Source organism: Cynocephalus volans, chromosome 7 (genome assembly GCF_027409185.1).
Source record: "Cynocephalus volans isolate mCynVol1 chromosome 7, mCynVol1.pri, whole genome shotgun sequence".
Taxonomy (NCBI): Eukaryota; Metazoa; Chordata; class Mammalia; order Dermoptera; family Cynocephalidae; genus Cynocephalus; species Cynocephalus volans.
Window position 1 is genome coordinate 56,148,795 of NC_084466.1, and position 16,074 is coordinate 56,164,868.

Sequence of the window (16,074 nt, forward strand, 5' to 3'; positions counted from 1 at the left end):
TTTTTTTTTTTTTTTCTTTTCTTGCTTAGATTGTCTAATGTCTTGTCTACTTTAGGTTGTTTTTTCATTTTTTTAAATAATGAAGATTAAATTTTCACAGATTAGTCAGAAAACAAACCTAAGTTTGAATACTGACTTGGTTACTTACTTGGACTTTGTCAAATAATTTAATCTCTTTAAATTTTCTTTATCTGTAAAGTAATAATACACATTGTGAGGGTTTAAAGGGATAAAAAATATAACATTCTTAGCTCACAAATATATACAATCTTACCTATCATTATTATTAGTAACTATTGATAATAATTAAAACAAGAAAAAACATTTTATCCTACTGTATATTTTTAAATTATTTTGGCAGAATCATTTATTAGTTGTACTAAGATACATAAAAATTGTCTTTTTTAGAACAGCTGCAGAGTTAATAGAAGTAGAGTAAATCACTTAATAAAATTGGCATTGCTAAAATTATGAACATTATAGCTCTGAATATTCAGACCTATAGTGGGTCACAATAATTTTGTGTGTAAATCTAGACTATTTCCCATGAAAAGAACATTAATTTTATAATTTTAAGTTCCCACCTTCTTTTTTTTTTTTTTTTTTTTTTTGCATAGCTATCATGGATCATAAATAGAGAAGAAATGAAATTTTTTTAAAAAAATTGAAATGACAAATGTTGACACTAGAAATGACTGATATAATCTGCTTATTACAGGCTTCTGGTCAAGATAGAGGAATAGATGGTCCCCAGCATCACTCTCACCCACAAATCAACTGATGTACAACTATTAAAAAGCAACTACAGACAAACTGGGACTACTAGAGCTCAAGGGAAGAGTAGGAGAGACCTACAGAGTTCATAAAGGCAGGAGAAGCCACAATGACAGAAAAAAAGGATTGCTCCCACCATTTCCAGCCCTAGCTGCTTCAAGCCTTGCACTGGAGCAAGGAGCTACAGCAACAAAAAAAAGGAGCCACTCAAAGGCTGGTGAATCATCTCAAGGGACTGGCACATGGCCTGCCCCATGGGAAGTGTTAGGAGTATGGGTGGTAGGGGATATGGGCCCACCTAGAGAACAGTAGGGCACAACATGGACAGCTGATCTGCCCCCCAATCAGCACAGGACTGCTCTGTGTAGACTGGCCAGGACTATAGAACTGTAGGGGGAGCAGTCTGCTGAAAAGACTCAAGTCTGGGCCAGTGTTTCTACAGAACCCAAATGTACTGGATCTCACAAGACCTGGAAGTTCCTACAAAGTCAACCATTAAAACCTGAGCTGCATGAAAAGCCTTCCCCAGGGAATCAGCAGCAAAGCCACAATTAAGCTCAACCACAGAACTCAAGTGCTGGTCCCCACAGGAACTTCCATAATTTTGGAAGTAAGCAAAGGACAACATATTAGTTCCAGTGCAGAGTTTAAGTAGTGGGAACAGCAAATAATCCAACACAGAACTGAAAGAGAGAACAAAATACGTACAGACCAGAGAAAAAGTTTGATGTTAACTAGTAAAGGTCTTACTTCACCAAAGAACACCTATAAAACCTAGAAGGACCAGAAGCCCCCTTGGTCCCCAAGCCAGGGAGGGGGGAGGGCCAGGGACTGCAGCCATGCCTCACAACCCCCACAATGAACTGCTACAGGAAATGCCCAACACCCACAACCAGCTCAGTGACAACCACCAAGCCACTGCAGGAAACACCCTTGGCTCCTGAGCTGGGCTGGTGGGGGGCTGAGGGCTTTGATCACACCCCCCTGACATCTGCATTCAGCCCAGCAATAACCAAGCCACCACTGGAAGGCTCCTGGTCTCCCATGTATGAATGAGGGGGGTGCCACAGGCCTCAACCATGCCCCCCCTCTTTCCTCCTTCCCCTACCCTATTTTCTTTTCCCTTCCCTTATCCCCCTCCCACCCAACTGCTCTGTAACAACAACTTAGAATCTAAAAACAGATGGAGCCATGAACCTACTCCTCTTCGTGAATCCAGGCACACCGCAGCTGCTATGGGACCCACCCGGGGTCCTGATATATGGAGTAGGGACCGAACCCTCCTCCTGCAACCAGGCAAGGAGCATGCCAAAAACTCCACTTCCATGTGGGTGGACCACCACAGCCACCACAATAGCCACAGCTGCTGCAAAAGTGGCTAGACACCACAACTGCCATGCAGATGTCACGCCAGCCACTCGAGTGTATTGACACAAGGAGAGTCACCCATGGAGATCAAAGAAAAGAACAGGACGTCTCTCTCCACAAAGCCCATTCCAGAGTGATAGAAGAAGCATCTGTTCTATGATAATAGTGGAGGACCTGAACACACCTCTCTCAGCACTGGACAGATCATCTAGGCAACAAATCAACAGAGTAACAATTACTCTTTCAGAAAAAGAGAAGAAATCCAGAGTTATCAGAGGTGGGAGGGGGAGAGAGATGGAGGATCGTACTTATATAAAGAATAAGTACGATTTTTAATAACATATATGCTCATAATATTGATTTGATCAACATACGTCAATGTTGAACCCAAAAATATGTATAATAAATTATAATTCAATAAAAAAATAAAATAACCTGCTTATCACATTATTATGCAGTTAATGTTTGAAATATTATCAATGTCTACTTTGAATGAAACAGTGACCTTCACAATACTTTGTAAGGAGTAAAAAGGAAGAAGAAAACAGAAAAGCAAACGGATTCAACATATTAAGGAGAAAGAAAAATGTTTATCCTTACTCCACAGCGTCTTAGAAAGGGAAATAGATTTGCTACTTCTGCAGAATCAAATGCTAAAAATTACAGTATCTTATTAGAATTATCAGGAACTCTAATCAATATAGAAATTAAGAAAGTTCAAAGTAAAGCTAACTTTATTTCAGTAACCAGTGTAGCTTTATTTTAATAAAATTGCATTATAAGTTTTATATTTGCAATATGCGAAGAACAAAATTAACATGGAGAATGTGGTTGTGCATATCTGCTTGTGTGATGTGCATGGGGAGTGGCAGAGAAAGAGAGATCTGTAGAGTTTTAGAAAACTTCAATATATTAATAAATTATAATTGTGTGACATTTAAGAGCATTTCTTAGTGCAAATTTTCTTTTAATAGTGGGTAACATAACTGCTAGTTTATGTTATTTATTCAACAACAGTTTTTGAGTTGCTACTATGTGCCAGTAGGATATTGAGATCTGGCTCTATTAATATAAAGATAGTAATATTTTATGAGCAACCAAACATACAAGTAAAAGTAAAATAAAATACAAGCATTACAATTGTCAAAGTTTGAATACCTTGGGGCTATTTCTAACAGCTTATAGTCCCATTGCCAGATAGATAGATAGATGATAGTTAAAGTTATCTCAGCCTTTACTAGAAAACTTATAATTCTATAAGTAAACTTTCTATATTTCCATTGTTAAAAATAAATCTCCAGAGTTTTATTTAAATGTGAAATACAATGAATAAGAAATCACAATAACTATGTTCTGAATATAGTAAACAATTTAATATGCCTTTCACAAATGTTCTTGTTACACGAGTTCTTACTGCAGTAAAATGATGTCTTTAAAAAAAGAAAGAAAGAAAGAAAGAAACGCTTGTCCTCTGATTCTGTGTCTACTAAGCAATGGAACCTAGCAAGTCTCTGAGGCCCAGGGCACAAGATTTGTGTGTGAGACTAGGGGATGTGGTATCATTTGTGATAAGGAAAAGTGAGAGGGACAAGGTAAGAGGAAAGGGAATACACACAGGATATAACTTTGACTTTCAGAATAAAACTCTTTATGTAATTTATTTTACCCGATTTCTTCTTCCCTTTTTCCCATTCCAATTATCTCTCTTATTCAACTCCTATTACAGTTATCAGCCACTGGCAAAGTGGCACACACGAATGATGCCTCAGAGGCAGAAGCTCATACTCATCCCAGGATTGCCCAGTAGTCCCTCGAAATTTTGTGGTTTGAATTCCCAGAGCACATTGGCCTTACAATAGGAGCTGGTGACCCCAAAATGATAAGTAGAGGCAAAATGTCACAATTGCTAATGGTAACTTTACTTGCCCAAGGTCAGAACAACCCAGTTATGTGTTTATAAATCCCTGATGAGCAATCAGACTGATTTTCCCTTTCTTGTGAATGAGTCCGAAACTCCAAATGCCTTGTAGAACCAGAACTGTAAATTAGAAAATACAAATCATCTTCATGGCAGCAATGTCTTTAAACTTAAGTACTATACTGAGCATTCTTAAGACTATTAAAGTAAGCAATGATTTGCTTGAGTAAAAGTAGCTAAAAAGAAGAGACATTGCAGGCTTTCTGGGATTTCTTTCTGGGATCTCCAGTTCTACAGAAATAGTAAACCAAAGTAGAGAAAGTCGCGAGAGGTAGATGAATTGGACACAACTTAGAAAATTAGCCCAATGAGGTAGGTGTAATTATAGTATTAATCAAATAAATGGGTTGAAGTTTTCTTATTCCTGTAATATGCATCCGCTCACTTAGAAAATTCTTAATCACCATGGATTTCATTCTCACCTAGCAAAAATAGTGATTACTAATTAGTAAGTAGCTCTACTGCGCAGGTGCTTAATTAAGGATGTTTGACACTATCTTTCTTAGGCATAGAATCTTGATATTTTATGATCAGTACTAAACAGTCAGCAGCTGCAGAATTCTGGACGTCTCCATCCCTCAGCCTCACCCTAGGCAAGTAGCTGAAGGGTTCCTATCAGTCATTGTAATAGCTATAAAGGATTACATGCTCAGTATGAGACATGCATTTTACATGCATTTATTTAATTCTCCAAACTTCAGGAATTTTCTACTATTTTTCTATAATTTTTGTTATGCAGATGAAGAAACTGAGGCTTAAAATATCTTGCACAATCATCTGAAGTCACATTGACAATAAATGGAAAGTAGGTATTTGAAAACCAGGGTTTGAAAGGCCAATGTCTCTCTAGTATAAAATCATGATTTTCTCTGTTTTACAATCAACCTAAGCTTGTGGATAAAGTATGCATTACAATAAAGAAGAAATTCAAGTGTTGTGTTGCCAGGATAAAAATTTATAGGCCTTCAGTAGGGGAAATGTCTGACTTCCTGACTTATCTCAAAATTGCAATCACTGTATAAAAAGCTCCCACTAAGACAGTAAAATATTGGATCCAAACGAGAATTTATAAATATTTAATGAAATTTATGGAAGAAAATAAAATGAGAAGGAATGAGAAACACCCAACTGGCAGATTTGTATACATATATACACACATATAAGCACATATACATACATACTTTGGCATGTATGTGTACACTCACACAGCCTTTTAATGTAATGTTTTGGTATTGTCCCATTTGACTACAATATAATTTGGTAATTACAAACACAATTACTGAATTAATTGATGGTCTACATTGCAATACACAGCACCCAAGCTAATTAACTAAAATAAATGAATAAATAAATTAGCAGATTGCATATTGCTACATATAAAATCTGTAAGTTTCTATTCTTTCATTTTATCCAGTGAAACTTCAAAAGGTTATTGGAAGTAGGTGCTAAAAAGGAAACATTTTGTTTTAAATTATTATGTGTTGTTTTGGGGAAAAATAGATGTATGTGTCTAAAAATACAGAATATTGCTATTTAAAAGCATAGAGAATAATCTCTGTTAACAAATTACTGTATTTTCATTTTACTTACGTTGTGAGACACCAACGCTGCACTGGAAAATAGTTGCCCATATTTCTGGATCGTCGATGACTACATCATTTTATTTTAATACCCTTATAGTTTATTTTTAATGTAATGGGGCATTGATATAAAGGAATGTACCATGCTGTAAAACATAAATTTATAAGAAAGTACATCTCATGTCAACTAGAAATATTTGGGGTAAACAGTTTTGAACTGTTTTTTTGAACTGTATTTTTTTTTACTGCTCCCTCTGCATCTTATCCTTTGAAAAGTTTCTCCTCTACTATGTATACACCATTGTATGTTTTCTACATTAACTTGCTATCCTAACCTTAAATTAAAGTAGCACTTGTAAAAGAAAAAGACACAAATTTTAAGTAAAAATTGCGTTACAAAGCACCTAAAGCATTCTACCCTTGTAAAAAACGTAAAGATTTTCTGAGAAAAAAAACCACAAAAAAGAAACTCTCTATATATTTTAGCATATTTAAATATACTGTATATAATTTAATATATTTTCTTAGAAAACTATTTCTTGTAAAATAATTCTCATTATTATTCTGAAATTTTGAAATATCATTCAGACATTTTGATTTAATAATATCTAAAATTTCAAAAAAGACAATCATTTGAGACCTGGACATGCCATATTCTGAGTTTAAATAATACATGTTCTTGGTGATTCGGTGTGCTGCATTGGATTAGTCATATATTTCTGTATAATAAATCATTCCAAAAGTTATTTGCTTAAAACAAAAATATCAATTTGTTATTCCGCATATTGTTGCAGGTTAAAAATCTGAGCAGGCAGAGCAGGCATTCCCAATGTATAAAGCCTTAGGTGGAGGATTCAATATCAGGTGGCTGGTAGCATCTGAAGTTTCATTCACTTACACATCTGGTGGTTGGTGTTGGCTCTAGGCCACGACTCTAGGTGATTACATATGGCCTTTTAATGTGGCCTGGGCTTCCTTACAATGTGTTGGCTGGGCTCCAAGGGCAAGTGTCCCAAGAAGGAGAGAGAACCAGGTAGAGGCAATATTTTGTTTTCAGTTCCATCTTTGGAAGTCAAGCAGCATCACTTCTGCCATATGCTGTTCCTTAGGTAGTTGCCAGGCTCAGTGAGAAGGAACAAAGACCCCAACCTCTTGGCAGAGGCCTGTCAGCATCACACCCAAAGATTATGTAAGGTGGTATACATCATGCTACCATAGTTTGCTTTGGGGATTACAAAAATTCAAATAATGCTAATTTATTCTCTCCCACAAAACCCCAGTGTTTTTTCTCATTATAATATCAGCTCACAGTCTAGGATCTCATCATGTAAATAAAGTTTAGATGAAGCTGCATCTCCTTTGCTGCAGTGCAGGAGTACAGCTCTGTAAGTACAATTCCTTGCGTTCTGAAGATAACTTGAAATTAAGAGAAAAGTGAGTATGTCCTCCACACCCAATATACAGAGGTTGTGCAGTCATGGCATAATTGCCACAAGCACCTCTATTCAATGAGGGAGAAACCTGAAGGAACCTAGTAGTCACTGGTCTACAGAAATTATAAAATTCAACTGAGAAAATGATGTTTGCTCATTACTTGATTAGTATTCAGTACAACTTCCTAGGAATAATTTTCCACAGCTGTTTGGTACACATTCTGGTTTCTTGGATATATTCTGAGTCATCATTTTATCTCCATCAAAAAAAAAAAAAAAAGGCAAATGTTTGTAGCCTCAATATTTTTCTCAGTCTGCTTCTGTTTGTTATTTGGAGTCCAAAGCCTCTTTTCATTTTATACTATCTCCACTTTTTATTCTGATCTGGTTGTGGTTCTGTATGATTCTTTTAAAAACTTTGCAGATTTTCTATGGAACTTATAGAAATTTATTCTATTTTAAAAAGTCACACAAAAATATTTGGATGGAATATACCTTTCTCTACCTTGGGCTTCTTATAACGCTGTTGTAGGCTGGCACCATTAAGGTTCTTAGAGGAACTTATCTTTATTTGAGGCATCAACTTAAAATCTTCTCTGATCTTAATAAAGACTTCTACAAGCACACCCTCAGCTTGATTTTTAGATTATAATTTTCAACAATACCCTTGGTGTAAAATTACCTCTGGCACCATTTCATAATTTTAGCATCATTTACCATCTGGAGAGGCTAGGGATTAGGAAAAACATTCATTTCAGACACAGAAAGCCATAGCACCTTTATGTTTATTCACTCATTCTTTAGTTTATCTCTCTGCTTTCACATTTTACTAGATAAATTTAGAAGAAGCAAGACTACATCTTCAACACTCTGCCTGGAAATCTCCTTAGCTACATCATCAATTTCATTGCGTGATTTTTTTTTTCTTTTCTTTTTTTTTTGTTACTACAGATGATAGTTTTGTCAAATTTTCTACCACTGCATAGTAACACTGATAAAATTCTCAAGTCTCATCAGTCCTTTGCTAACATGCTCTCCAAGATCATTTCAACCTTCACCAGCCAGTTGATCTCAAAGTTACTGATTTGAATTTTAGTATTTGTGCATGTGTGTGTATGTCTGTGTGTGTGTGTGTGTGTATACATATGTCTGTTTGTGGAAGAACCATACTCAGCTGTGTGGCAGCATATAATATTTGTTATTTTTCAATAAATAACATATTAACCTTAAACTTAATGACTTAAACGGCAATAATCCAACATTTTTTATTTTAAAATGCAGTTGGACATAATTGCGGGGTACAGTATCTTGTTTTAATATATCCATATACTGTACAAGAATTCACTTAGAGTAGATGGCATATTCATCACCTGAACATTTATATTTTCTTTGTGGTGATTACAGTCAAGAGCCATCTTTCTGGCTATTTAGAAATGTACCATATAGTAATTCTAGCTGTAGTCAGCCAAGAACACCAGAACTTATTCTACCTATCTACTTGTAGCTTCATGCTTGTTAATCTAACATTTCCCCTTCCCCCATCTCCCTTCCCTTTCAGGGGGCTGGAAATCATTATTCTATTCTCTACTTCTATGAGAACCATTTTTTAAAAATTTGTTCTGTATTCCAAATATGAGTGAGATCGTGCAGTATTTGTCTTTTTGTGCCTGGCTTACTTCACTTAACATAATGGTCTCTAGTCCATTCATGTTGCTGCAAATGACAGTACTCCATTTATTTTTTTTTTCACCTTAATAGTATTCCATCATGTATGTATACCACATTTTTTTGCCCATTCATCCATTGATGGGCATTTAGGTTGATTCCGTCTCTTGGCTATTGTGAATAAGTGTGGCAATGAATATGAGAGTGCAGGTGTCTCTTCAGTATATTGATTTCATTTCCTTTGGGTACACGTTCAGTAGTGGGATTGCTGGGTAATAACATCGCTGTAGTTTTAGCCTTTTTAGGAACCTCTATACTGTTTTCCATAATGGCTGTATTAATTTTACATTCCCAGCAATAATGTAGGAGAGTTTCCTTTTCTCTGTATCCTTGCCAGAATTTCTTATTTTCTGTCTTTTGATAATAGCCATTCTAGCTAGAGCAAGATGATATCTTCTTGTGATTTTTATATGCATTTCCCTGATGATTAGTAACGTTGAGCATTTTTTTTTTTTTATGTGCCTGTTGGCCATTTATATGTCTTCTTTTGAGAAGGGTCTGTTCAGGTCCATTGCCCATTTTTTAATTGGGTTATTTGTTTCTTTGCTGTTGAGTTGTTTGAATCCCTTATGTATTCTAGATATTAGCCTTTGTCTGATGTGTAGTCTGCAAGCACCTTCTCCCATTCTGCAGGTTACCTTCACTTTGTCAATAGTGCCCCTTGCTGTGTAGAAGCTTTTTAGTTCCCATTTATGTATTTTTCTTAAAGTTTTTGTTGACTTTATTTATTTATTTATTTATATTATTTTTCACATTCTAAGATGTTGTTGTGGAGTAGTTGGGGGAGGGGGAGAAGGGAAAAGGGAGGGAGATATGATGGGAGGAATAAAAAGGAGGGAGGGTGGGCATGGTCAAGGCCTGTGTCACCTGCCTCACTCCAGAAGGGGAGCCCAGTGGGCTTCTGCTTGTGGCTTGGTCATGGCAGGGCTAGATGTAGACTTCAGAGGTGTGTGGCTGAGGTCCTCAGCCCCACCCCAGGATCCTGGGATGCTTCCAGCAGTGACTTGGTGGTAGTTGCTGTGCTGAATGCAGATGTTGGGGTGGCATGGCTGAGGCCCTTGGCCCCCCTGCCATGGCTGGGGAGCCCAGGGCACTTCCAGCAGCAACCTGGTGGTCATCGCTGGGCTGGATACAGACATGGAGGGTGTGCGGCTGAGACCTTTGGCCCTCCCCTTACCCCAGCTTGGGAGCCTGAGGAGCTTCCAGTCCTAGGTCTTATAGATGTTCTTTGGTGGTGGCAGAATTTTACTGGTTAATATCAGAACTTTGTCTCCGATCTGTGGATATTTTGTTTTTTCTTTCAGTTCTGTGTTGGATTACTCACTATTCCCACCACTTAAACTCTGCACTAGAACTAATTTGTTGCCTGTTGGTTACTTCTAAAATGGAAGAATTCCTGTGGGGACCAGCACTTGAGCCCTGTGGTTGAGCTAAATTGTTGCTTTGCTGCTGATTTTCTGTGGAAGGCTTTTTGTGCAGCTCAGGATTTAATTGTTGACTTTGTAAGCACTTCTGTGTCTTGTAAGGTCCAGTACACTTGGATTGTGTGGAAACTCTGGTCTCAGCCCGAGATTTTTCAGCACACTGCACTCCCTTCAGTTCTATGTTCCTGACCAGTCTCCACTGAGTGGGCCTGTGCTGATTGGAGGGCAGATCAGCTGTCCAAGCTGTGCTCCAATGTTCCCCTAATGGGCCTGTCTCCCCCACCCCCTGCACTACAAATACTTCTCATAGGTCAGGCCATGTGCTGGTCCTTTGTGATAACTCACTGTCCTCTGAGTGGCTCCTTTTTTCAGTTGTCCTTGGCCCCTCATTCCTATGTGGGTCCATGGGAACCCTGTTAGTGGTCTTGCTGTCCTGAGGCCACCACGGCCCTCTTTTCCCCTGCAGCCTCCAAGCAACTTCATATGAAGAGCACAGCTGTGGTTTTTGCCAGCTCTAGCTCTGTGTACTCACGAGGGACAGCCTTGAAGTAGTAGGAGTTTGAAATTGTCAGAGTGGTCCTTTCTTTCTCTCATCATGGTTTCTCCTGCCTTCATGAAATCCATAGGTCTCTCCTCCTCTTCCCTTGAGCTCTCGCAGCCCCAGCTTGGCAGTTGTTGCTTTTTAATTGTTGTAAATTAGTTGATTGTGGGAGAGAGATACACTGGGTACCGTCTACTCCTCCATCTTGATTGGAAGTCTCCCCCACTTATGTATTTTTGCTTTAGTTGCCTGTGCCTTTGTTGTCTTGTTCTAAAAAGGGCTGCCCACTCCCATTTCATGTAGTGTTTCCCCTATGTTTTATTCTAATAGTTTAATAGTTTTAAGTCTTAAATGTAGGTCTTTAATCCATATTGAGTTGATTTTTATGTATGGTAAGAGGTAAGTGTCTAGTTTCAATCTTCTGCATGTTAATATCCAGTTTTCTCAGCACCATTTATTGAAGACCTTTCTCCGATGTATATTTTTATGGACAAGGAATTCAAGAAGAACACAATAAACACTGCTTTTGTGAACACTGCTTTTTTCTGCTGCACAATGCCTAATGCCTCATTTGGGAGACTTGGAGACTCAAGACAGCAACTGTCTAAAGACTTGCTCACTTAGAAATTTGGTGGCTGGCAGCAAGTGTTGGTTGAGACACTAGCTAGAGCTGTTAGCTGAAATACAAGAGACAGGCAGAAGCTGTATTATCTTTTATAATGTTTTGTTACCATTTAGCTCCACAAATCATGCAGGATTATTTCTGCCACATTCTACTGGGTAAGGCAGTTACTATGTTCTGTCCAGTTTCAAACAGGGTAAGGGGCATAGACTCTCCTTTTGATACAGGTGTATCAACCTCATAATGTAAGAAGATCATGTGGAAATGGATGTATAACTATGTGGTCATCTGTGGAATATTCAATCTGCAGCATCCAGTAACATAACTTTATTCAAAAAATAACAAGAAACTGAGGAATTAGAGAAGTGATGAAGAGGAACTCATAAGATTGGCAAGTTATGCAATGAAATAAAAGAAAGTACCTTTAATCACACCAGTATTTCAGAACTTATTAAATTATGAGTTAAATTTTTGTAACAATTATATAAATTATGCCTTTTTAAGGTTAAGGAAAAATGCATAGGCTAATATGTGCATACTTAAATTGATCACAATAAAATTTTACTCTACCAATTGATTCCAGCTACTATATTAAGAGTGGCAAATCAAACACATATATTTTAATAAAGGTAAAGGTTCGCAAGTATGTATGATTTATATATGCTTACTAGTAATTGGTCACAAACTGGGTCTGGGCAGCAATCATGAATAAAACTAATAAAATTAGATTATCTATGAAGTGGTTTGATTGAAATCTTTTTTCTGTAAGATATCAATATAAATCATCATAATTCACTTCATTCTGTGCCAGTAGAAGTTTCCATTCTGTGTAACAGGGGTCACAGTCTTCAGCTAAAGATTTGAGGTAGTAAGAGTAAAGCAAGAATAATAATAATGCATACCAAAAGTTTAAAGTGATATAGGAACTTTGTTCCTTAATCATTTACTTTTACTGTTTACTTTTTATTTCCTGGTGGCTAGAGAAAAGACATTATAACTATAGTCAGAATAAATGCCAGAAGACAGAAACGTAAGCTATTTGCCCCCAAATTTTCTGGTAAAAAGACCAGAAAATTTGGATGATGTAAGGTCTAAAATTTTATATTCTTGTGGAAAATGTAAGCTGCAATACAATTTCCCATGAAGTCTGTATACTTGTATGCATACATACCTAGAGATGGAACCTCCCACCCTCCAAAAAAAATAAAAGTAACAAGGAGTAAAGGCAATAGATTTACACTCTAGGTGAACTGCAGATAAAAAATATTTTCCCAATGAGAAGGCCTCATGTCGGGTCTGCCGCCGGTCGACCCGAACAGCCCTAGCCTCGCCTTTTGGTGGGCGAGCAAATGGCCCGGTCCCCGTTGGAAGGAGACGGGGAAGAGAGCCATGAAGAGAGGTGAGCACAGCCGCAGGCCCCAACCAGCCCCGTTAAAGGACACTCAGACGCGGCGGGGGTTCTGTCAAGTAGTTCCGTTTATTATCACACAAGGACTTGCTTTTAAAGGCAAATGGGGAAGGGAAGTTTTTACATCCTCCAATCAGCTTAAAGGTTACGAGAGCATGCATCCCTCTCAATGCCTAGCTATTGCAACCGCACAGTGTTCACGAGTGCGGAAGCACATATTTGGCCAATGAGGGCTAAGGCAAGGTTCCCGGAGACACTCCCACCCTACTTCCTCCCCGCGCAGTCTTAGGCTGCCACATTAATATGCCCTTGTGGGCCCATAATGGTGCCGCTTGTAATGTCACTTAAGGTGGCGTTAGTTTTTAAGGCCTGACAGCCTCATTTTTCTTGCAAGAAGCTTTAACAATACCTATCATTTATTGCATCCTTGGCACTTAAGATAGGTGAATGGCAGGCAGAACAACGTCAAGTAACCACTGTCATTACCATTATACTCATTCATCAAAAGCATATGTGTTTTGTGCATATGCTGAATGAAAAAAAAAAATCCACTTTTAAGTGTAGATTAATGGATAATTTTAACTACCTCACAGCTTTTCCAGTGAATCATCTCATGCAAGAGATTAGAACTTAGCATAAACTCTGTCATTAGTGTAATCAGTAGAATTGCATCATATTGGCTGCTTATTTGTAAAATATGTCGCAATTGGAAACTGTAAAGAAAAAAAAAAAAGGCCCCTTGTGCTTTGTCTCCCACAGGTGCTCAAGAAGCCTTCAGACAAATCATGAATGCAGGCCAATGGGGACGGGGTAGACAAATGTCTGGTCTATACAGCATTTTGTGTTCTTCCAGAAGAGTGAGCAGAAGCTTATTTTTTACCTGGCTTATTTTTTTTTGCTGGAATATTTTAAAATTTTTCACAAGTGTAGGGGGATAGAGTTATTTCCATAATGAGTGCCTAAAAAGGTATTGGTCAAGTTGGCAGTTTAAAAATATTTGTTTTTTACCTGCTGACTTGCCAAAAGTCTCAAAATACCTTTTTCTAATTTTCCCAAAATCCATGTAGAAGTGTAAATTAGAACTGTTTGTTCGAGACCTGCTGTGTACTGTGATATCAGTGGTTATTTCAAAGTCTGGCATTAATAAACATTCAAATCTATTTCACATTAATAATAGTTCTTTAACCTTCACAACAGGCCTCAGGAATGAAAAAGAAAAACTCTGTGATGCTGACTTTGAATTTGAACAGAGGACATTAAAATTTGAAGCTAAACTCTGTAGTGGGCAAATTTATATTTAAGTAGCAGTAAAATAGCACATTAAGGAAGATTTTCCTGCTGTTATTTTTTTTTCCCTTTGCTTATTATTATCCTCCCAGTGTTCCTACACATACTGAAAGTACAATATACATGCAGATGTGAGCCATTTGAGAGTAATCTCAATAAAGAGGCAAGAGTCTTGGACAGTCCATCATACTTACTTCACCCTCATGAGCCTAAAAGGAATACAAAGCCGAGGGTCTTACTCAGAGACTGTGAAACTGACTGAAAACAATGAATCATAAATAACCTTCCATATATTAAATATTTTCCAAAATAAGTTAATTTTATATCTTGATATATGAGGAGGAATATCTGCAGTTAAAAGTATGTGGAAAGCAACATTGATCAATGTTGCCACGATGTCCTGTGTTATCTAGATATCAAGATGTATAAGGATAAGAGACACTAGTATTTACTGATGACTATATGGATTAGTCATCAGTTCAATTGAATCAATAATTTCATTATATGTGTGTGGAATACTTCCAAGCAAACACACTGTGAAATGCCTCAGCATCAATTGAATACAGATAAGAAGGCTTGTATGGCATTTATGTAATGTTTCAAATAGAAACCACATTGAGAAGCTCTTCCCTTTCAAAGCTGTATAAAGCAAAAAAGACCCCAATTAATGAAATATTAAAGTAAATTGATTTAAGCATATAAAGATTAAAGTTATCAAAACAGTAGTGTTACTAGTTTTCCTAAGCTCCACTTGGCTCAAGTATATTGTGTATCATTTTTTCCTCAATCACTGGGATTTTCCCTCCAGGAAATATTCCATGGCTTTCACAAAATGGTGGGTAATAGCTCAGTGTTAACTAGTACACTAATGTAAATTAAAGAGTCTAATATACCATCTCCATTCAATTTGAAGCATCCATCAATATGCTTTCTAAACTCTTGATAAGGGTAAATATTTTACTCTATGACATAAATGAATTTAGATTTTCTAAAATTTATGGCTAAGCCCTGGATTTCAAAGCTACACAAAATTCGAATTTGTGTTGAGATATGTGGTAGGCACAATAATGTGGCCCCCTGAAAGATATCCACTTACTAATCCCCCAAAGCTCTGAATATGTTACTTTACATAGCAAAAGGGATTTTGCAAATGTAACTAAGTTAAATGATCATGAGATGTAGAGATTATCCCGAATTACCCTGGTGGGAAGAAAGTAACCACAGTGGACTTTTTAAGAGGTAGGCAGGAGAGTCAGAGTCAGAGACGAAAATGTGAAGATGGAAGCAAAGGTCAGAGCGATATGACCATGAACCGAGGAATGCCCTGAGTCTCTAGCGCCTGAAAAGGCCGCCCTGCCGACACCTTGATTTTAACCCTGTAAAACCCCTCTCAGGCTTCTCACCTCCAAAACTGTAAAATAAAAAATTGGTTGTGTTCTAAGCCATGATTTTTGTGGTATATTGTTACAGTAGGACAGGAAACAAATACAGGACACAAAAAGGGTTTATAAAATGGGAATAAATGATTGTTTTAATTGTTGATCTGCCTTCTCCTTCGATTATTTCTTCTCATACTGTTAAAAAAAATCAAGTCTCTTAGTAGTAAAGTGATGGGAAATGGAGAAAGGCCTTTTTATGATCGTGCTTTACTATTGAGCATATTCAGTATTTGTTGTTTCCTTTACCATCAACCTATTTCAAAGTGGCATCTAAAATTACAGCATTTACTCTTCCTGATCACATTTTTCCCTTACATCAGTCACTTGGGCTTCTGTCCACTGTACTCTATGAAAACTTTCTCATAGTCATGAAATCCAATATGCTTTTCACAGTATTTGTCCATTCATCTTCTCTGGAGCACTAAATTAAAATGTTCTTTCTCTCCTTGAAATTCTTTTCTACCCTGGATTCTATGACATGAGATGTTCCTGACC